Genomic DNA, 7,619 nt, shown 5'->3' with positions numbered 1-7,619 from the left:
TATTTTTCTGCTGAGAATATGCTTTTTCAGTCATCAGAGTACTGTAATGCCATTTACAAGGTTGGCATCTCTGTCTATGAGAAGGATTAATCTACAGTCATGTAGGAGAGGTGGTATCAAGAACAGCCCTGAGTTGGATTACTTTTCCTCCTGTCACACAACTAGTGCCATCCTTTGCTGGTATCAAACTCTCAGAGGTCTTCTGCATCTTGTTGATTGAGGCTCATCAGCCAAGCATGACAAGTTGCCAAGTACATGGGAACATCTTTACGGTATTATGAGCTGCTTTGGGACCAGTGGAATGTCCTCCGTATATCAAGTATCTTATTATATCAGTGATATAAAGAAATATAAGGGAAATGGGACCTGTAGAGTACCTCATTATGTCAGGTATCTTGCTATATCTGACCTCGTTATAACGAGGTTCCACTGTAGTTCCTGTAGATTAATTAGAACCAATATTTCTTCTGTGTAATTTACCATAACTCTCTGCCTCTTAAAATTTGAATTACTAAGGGGACAAAACTTTCTAGCATCCGTGACTTGACTTAGGATTTCCAAAAGGTGTCTTCTCTTTTAATTCATTTATGGGATGTTTGCAAGAGAGGAAGGTTTTGCAATGAAGTGAGTACTATTCAATGCTATCTGTCATTTTCAGCATGCAAATAGCGAAGGTAATGGGAAAAGGTTTTTGTAAATATAGAGTTCACATCCTGACCTGATGTACAGTACAGTGTCTGTGTCTGTGTGTAAATGATAATGTATCAGAGTTTGGTAATCAAAGAATTGTGGATGTCTCTGAAGCAGAAGGGTATGAGATATGGTGAATGGAGGGACAGTGTACTGTAGGACAACTGTATAAAGAATCTTCTATTTCAAACACACACTAGCATATGTTTGATATGCCTCCCTTAAGTGTTGTTATGTAGCATGCTTCTGTAAATTTTACACATTAAGAGTTATGTGAATAGTTTAATTGCACTCATTAAAAATGAAAAAGATTTTTTTTTTTCAAAAAAAAAAAGATAATTAAGAGTTAAAAAATGTTTATACAAAGATTTGACACAAAGTGTGTGTGATTTGGAAGGAAGAGCAAAGGCATATATTTTGATAATTATAGAAGGAAGAAGAGATTTATTACTATGTAACTTTGATCCAGAGTTTGATGCACAGCTTGGCTATGATGCTCTCTTTTCTTTGATATCTGCATCAAGACACAAAACGGTCCAATGGCTATCTACAGGCAACTCACAAATGTGATGTGAAACACTCTGTCTTTGATGAATTTAATATTTTCCTTCCTTTTTTTCTTCTTCTTTTTTCAGTAGCATCAAACTTTTTTTACTTTGAAGCCTGAAGCTGAGCATAAATTGGTCAATGATTAATGCCATGGAGTTCAGTAGATGGCATGAACATGGGAGGGTGGTTTCATTCAGTGTTCAGACCAACTGACTCACTCTTGACCTTTGTATACATGTCTCTGTGAGAGAGAAACCAAGCCAGATTTGTGTGTAATGAATGGAAAGTTGTTTGTTGACAGAGGGTACTGTGTGCTAGGTGGTCAATCAGCAACATGACAGGCCTATTTTCAAATTGTCTATTGGTTGTCATTGCAGCCATGACCCAAGTCATTCGAAGCTGATGATAAGGGAGGCTAGTGTTGCTTTTCCTCCTGAGTGGCAGCATGTGTTGTGACCGTGTTGCTGGTGTTCGTAGGCCCTGTTGAGAATCAACCTGCCTAGTATTAACCCATGGGTTCATATGTTATTATGCCATGTTTGCTTAGCAGGGATGCTGTGTGGGATGAATCAGTGCTGCTGCCCTCTCTTGGTCTCCCTGAAAGCAAACAAAAAATGACTTTCATAGGGCAACTACATGCCATGATGTCATAAGTTGATATGCAGCCATTTTCCTTGACATGGGACAATCATTGACCAGTTGGAATCCAATATTGTCACCTGGCATGTTTCAAGCTACTCAAAGAATAAATGATTAAAGCTCCTGTCCTGTTTGTGAAAAAAAAAAGCATGCACTTTTTGGTTATACGCAAAACATCACCACAACCACTGATATCATTTTGCAGTGTGTATGAAAAGTCCATACTGAGATGGATGATAATGCTTGAAGAAATTTGTTTGTTTATACATTGTAACTTAAACCTCAAAATGAACAGCCATTTACACATATTCCTTATAGAGAGTGGGGTGACTAAAATTTGTTAGAGAGAAAAAAAAAAAAAACAACTAAACAAAACAAGTGATATATGACTGACATAAGTCCACTGTGTAAACTAACCTCCCACTCAGCTTCAGTGTAATATTCCCAAGAAATGAAACGTGGCCCACGCTGAATGTATGGACTTCTTTCAGTCAGCCATTAAAGACTGTTGGGAAACGGATGAAGCAATGTCCTTGATAAAGAAGCCTTTATAATGGTGATATTTGATTTCATTTGAGAATTTCAATACTGGTTCCCAACAAAGTTTACTAAGTACCAGTACTTGTCATGCACTATAGTAGTATCCCTCGTGTAGACAGCTGTATTTGGTAATCACCGTTCACTTCAGTGAGTATTGCAGTATGGCGCTATGACATGGAAGTGGATAAGACTCAAAATTCATTTCACATGGAAAAACAAGACAAAACAAAAAGGGAGAAGTGTGATACTGTATTTGAGTCTTATTCAGGAGGAGGCTGAGTACCTGAAGTTTCTAAATGCTTGACTTTTAGTGATAGAAGATTCTTATCATGCAGGTGGCACACTATGTTTGTTGGAATGGCAGACGCTGTCAACTTTGGAGCCATTACCATTACATGAAAGGCTGTCTGTGAATGAAGGCAAATGTCCAAATATTCTTCTGTACTGAACTATGAGTGTGTGGCGGCTGATTTTGGATGTGGAACTGAAATTGTAAGAAAAAGCATTGACGATAATGTCTTTTGTAACTGATTTCAAAATGGAAGAACCGTGGTTTACTGATAAACCGTATTACGTTTGACCCACTAAGCTCCTCTTATGACCTCTCATTCAAATACAACATGTGTGTCCTGAATCTGTGCCCTCAATTTAAAGTCTGTCATGTTGACCCACACTGAAGAGAATTCCCGATATGTGTAGAAGACTAAGTCATGATGGATTAATAGTTTAGTGCACACAGAGAATTCTAAGATATGAGACTATGAGCATATTATATCCAGAGCTTGAGGAGTCAGCCACATGATGTGGGTCACTCGTTGTTATAGAAGATACTGAGACTGTTAAAGACTTCTTGAAATGAGCCTAAATCCAAAGGAGTACTAGAATGTCAATGACCCTAAACCAATCTGGCAGCAAACAAAGAGTTATAGCATGTCCATGTTTACCTGTCACATTGTGCTATTAGTGTACTTATGCCGTGATATCATTACGTGAACTTTATTTGGAAACAATCATCTGCAGTTGTGTAATTAGAAAAAAAATATGAGATCATGAGAATGAGATGAGGTTGAATCTTGTTTGCATGTTTTGTTTTCACTGATTGTAACAACCACAAGTGGGTTTAATTGAAATGCAACCCTCCCTGAGACTGAATGTATTGTCAGAGTGAGATTTACTGCCAGGAAAGTGAAGTAAATGATAGCTCTTGACACAATCTTCATTACAGCTCTATTTTGATTGACTTTTCACTTTCATTCATATATTGAATCCACAAAACACACAGTTACATTAAGTTACTGGAGGAAAAGGAATCAGGGTGTTCTACACTTGATGAAGGGAATATCTGAATTTGTACTTCAATTTTGATTTCATCTATCTTGGTGGGAGTTTAAATTACTTACTGCATTTTGAAATAAGTGATATTTCGTAAAATATTCACCTTGACCACAACCATCAAACTCTAACTGTCATCCCAGTACACTGTATTCTATACCCCTCCCATTATTACCACACATGCAATTTGTCCATTGTCAGTGTATCACATAATGTTGCAAAAATTCAGTGCATCATTTTTTGTAGCAACAAAGAATGAGATGGTGTATCACATTGTGTTGCTACAGGTCAATGTATCACTTTTTTGTGGCATCAAAGTGTGTGTCAGACTGCAATGGACCGTAGCCGATACTGGAGACTGGATAACACCTGTCGAAGTGCCAGCATACATTTTTTATCCACACACTACAAAACTGTATTGTACTACTTACAGGAGTCAGTTGTGTGGATTTGCTCATTGTTATTCCATTGAAAGTGATGACTGTCATTGGCAAGGTCTCTAAGAGGATATGAAAGTTATAATCGATACTTCATGAGTTTTGCATAATTAATAGTAATTGTCTAAATAACACATCACCCCATTGTATGTGTAGATTATCCATACATGGTTATTTCTTTCATTTGCAATTTTTTGTCATATTTTCACTTCACCTTCTGCATTTAATGATGCAATTTTTTTTTTCCTGTTTGTCTAAAATGTTATGAATACAGAGAGTTTGATGACTTCAAGTCATCTTCATGCTTACCTTCAGTGATAAAGTGAGTTGACTTCCATGACACTCCTGCATTCTGAGTGTTGTACTGAATGTCTACAATGCAGGAGTAATCTCATTCATACTATCAAGCCAAGCAAATTAATGACCTAAGCTGTTTGTTGCAGTGAGTGTTTCCCAATCTTTGTAGTGTTTTGAGTTGCAACAAAGGTTTAACACGCCATCTACTCGTTAATACACTTGTGATGGCAATTTTAGATGCTGTATTAGATGTACTGCATCTTTGTATTTTGTTTTCTTTTATTTGTGTGTGTGTGTGTGTGTGTGTGTGTGTATGGTTGTGTTTTGGAATAAGTAACAAGCCACTTGAAGCAAGTGTGTAATCTGTTGGCTTGAAAGAAAACTTGGAGAAAGGAACTTATAAGAAAGGCACTCAAAAATTAACTCGATACATGAGTTGAATATCATAGGCTTTAGTCCTGAAGTATGTGTCAACATCATTTTTTCTTTAATTGCAAGGGCGTTTGTGTAATGCAGATGACTGAATGTTATGTTGCCTGTTTTACATGCATACTGCAAGATTCCATTGTCTTCAGCACTTTGCTAGTTCATATTATCTTCACCTTCAGTTCTGTTAAATTGTATGCAGAACATGAAAGTGTAGACATGTGTGGCAAATGCAAGACTATCCTATTGCAGTAGTACACAGCAAGCAGAGTGACTGAATAGACTGTTCTTTTCAAGTCATTTGTGTGTTATTTTGTTTAAAAATTGAAATCTTGAATGAAGTGAAATAAAATAAATGTACACTGTAAACACAGAAATTATCAGTACATGTACATGTTTTGAAATTTGAAAAAAAAAATGTGTAGTAATCTACATCGTGAAGCAGAGCTGCAGTTGTGAGCATGCAACTGAAATGTTCTGTGATAATAATAAGTTATATTTGGTGCACACTGGTATTTGTTCAGCTGTGAGGGGTCTCCTATTTGAATTGAGACATACACTGCATAAAAGGATAATTATAGTGTATTATACATGTTGCTAAATTGCTTAACTGAACTCCTTGTGTGGGTACACACAGAGTGTCCTCATCTCTAACAGGTGGTGGGTGTGTTTGATTTACTGAGAAAACTTGATTTCCACTAGATCAAGGCTTTTCTTTCTATGTTTTGAGAAATCTTGACACACATCTTGAGCTTGCTTCTCATACACAACCTTGTTTGTCAAAAAGGTTAATAAAGGGCCCTATGTTTAATTACAATGCTTAACATTCCTTGTATAATGAGAGATGTACAACTACAATGAGCCTCCACCCAGTCAGCTGTAAGCATTTTAATTTGTTGCCAAAGATGGTATGAGAAGAAGCATCATATTGGGCCAAGGTTCCGCTGCAAAACAACATTCTAACCTGGATGTAACATATCATTTGAACATCATTGAGTGACTGAAGTATTTGAAGAGCTTGTTCTCAAAAACCGATAAGTCCATTTTTGAAGATTTTGAAGTACGGTCTCTGTCATAAAGTACAAAATAATACCTTTTAAATGATACATTGGTCACTACATATAAAGGTACATTTGTGAAGTTATGGTCAAAAGAAGCAAAAATTTTCTGATTATTCTCTTTATTTTTCTTGACCTTTAATCGCAAATATCTTCATTTGGCAAATATGGACTTGTCGGTTTTTGCAAACAAACTCTTCATTTGATCCCCTAGGCAGCAGTCGTGGCCTGTCTGTTCTTTACCACCCGGTGGTCACAATGTTACAATCTTCTTTACTTCAAGTTTCTTACAAAATATGGAAGGCCAACACATTGCTTTCTGTGTATTCAGAATGAAGTTGAAATGCAGGTTGTGTTTTGAGGTATCTCCAGTCCCAGATGAAGGTGTACTACACAAAGTGTACGTCAAGATGTCAACTTGCAGGAAAGTGTTGACAGAACACCTAATGTAGATCCCTCGTTGGGGAACTCTTATTCCCCTCTCAAATGATGAAGAAAGTGCAGCTATTTTCATGAAAGTATACAAGTTATAGAGTGTGTTAAAGTAACTGTCATGCTGATCATTTCAGCCCCCAGCTTTAGGAAAGAGTTGTTGCAGATTTTGTTCAGAGGTATTTATAATGAATGCTAAAATTAAGGTTATACATATTATAAATATATATGAATATATACATAGTCTTCTAGGTATCGCTTTTAGTAAAAATGCACTGTTCAAAAAGTAATTGAATTTTTATGTTGAAATTGAGGAACATGGACTGTGCTCCAAGTGAGAGCATTTATTGTGTAGGTTTTGCAATCTGTTACAGTGTAGGTATTTTGCTTCTGATTTTTAAGCAGTTCTTGAGTTAATTTTCTATAAATATGATTTGAATGGCTACACCATGGGCATGTCATGTGGGTTCAAAGAAGTACAAATCTGGCAGGTGACTGCTGAAGAGTTGAAAACAAAGCTTGTTTTCTGTGTATTCATTTCACTGGTTGTATGGGTGTTCAGAGAGGTGTGTGAAAATAGTTCTTTTAATTTTTGCAAAAGTGACAATGCTACATACTGTACATGCCAAATATTTTTGTGAGATTTTTATTTTCGCGAGTCGGGTGCTATTCGTAAAATTAAAGACACAGGAAAATATTGACTCTGATCACGCTTTGAATGTGACGTATGCGTATACATTTCTCCGTTCAGTACAGGATTCCATCATCGCGAATTTAACCACTGGGGAAATGGTCGGGAAGTTCCGATTCTCAAAAATTTAGACTTGCTAAATATATGGCATATACAGTACGTGGTAGTTGTTACATCAATAGCAGTGGAATCTTGTTACATGTGCAGTTAATTAGAGGTCTGGTGTAACAAAACCGTTGTTCAACTAAGTGATTTTTAGGTCCTCACTCTCCATCAAAGTGATTTTGCACGTCCCCACTCTCCATCAAAGTGATTTTGCAGGTCCCCACTCTCCATATTTCTTTGTCTTTGTGCTCTAATACACATGGACATTACATGTATGCCCTTTGGTCTCATTCAGGGTCATATTTACCTAAACACAAGCATGCACAAGACAGCAATGTCTGTCAAGATCATAACATGATAGAAAAAGAAAAAGAAGCAAAACAAAACATTTCCAAGATGATAAAGAGCTTTATTTCCTCTTGA

Source organism: Diadema antillarum, unplaced genomic scaffold (assembly GCF_040938485.1).
Source record: "Diadema antillarum isolate AM-2024a unplaced genomic scaffold, OU_Dant_1.0 seq00000688_RagTag, whole genome shotgun sequence".
Taxonomy (NCBI): Eukaryota; Metazoa; Echinodermata; class Echinoidea; order Diadematoida; family Diadematidae; genus Diadema; species Diadema antillarum.
Note: the sequence above shows the minus strand (reverse complement) of the source record.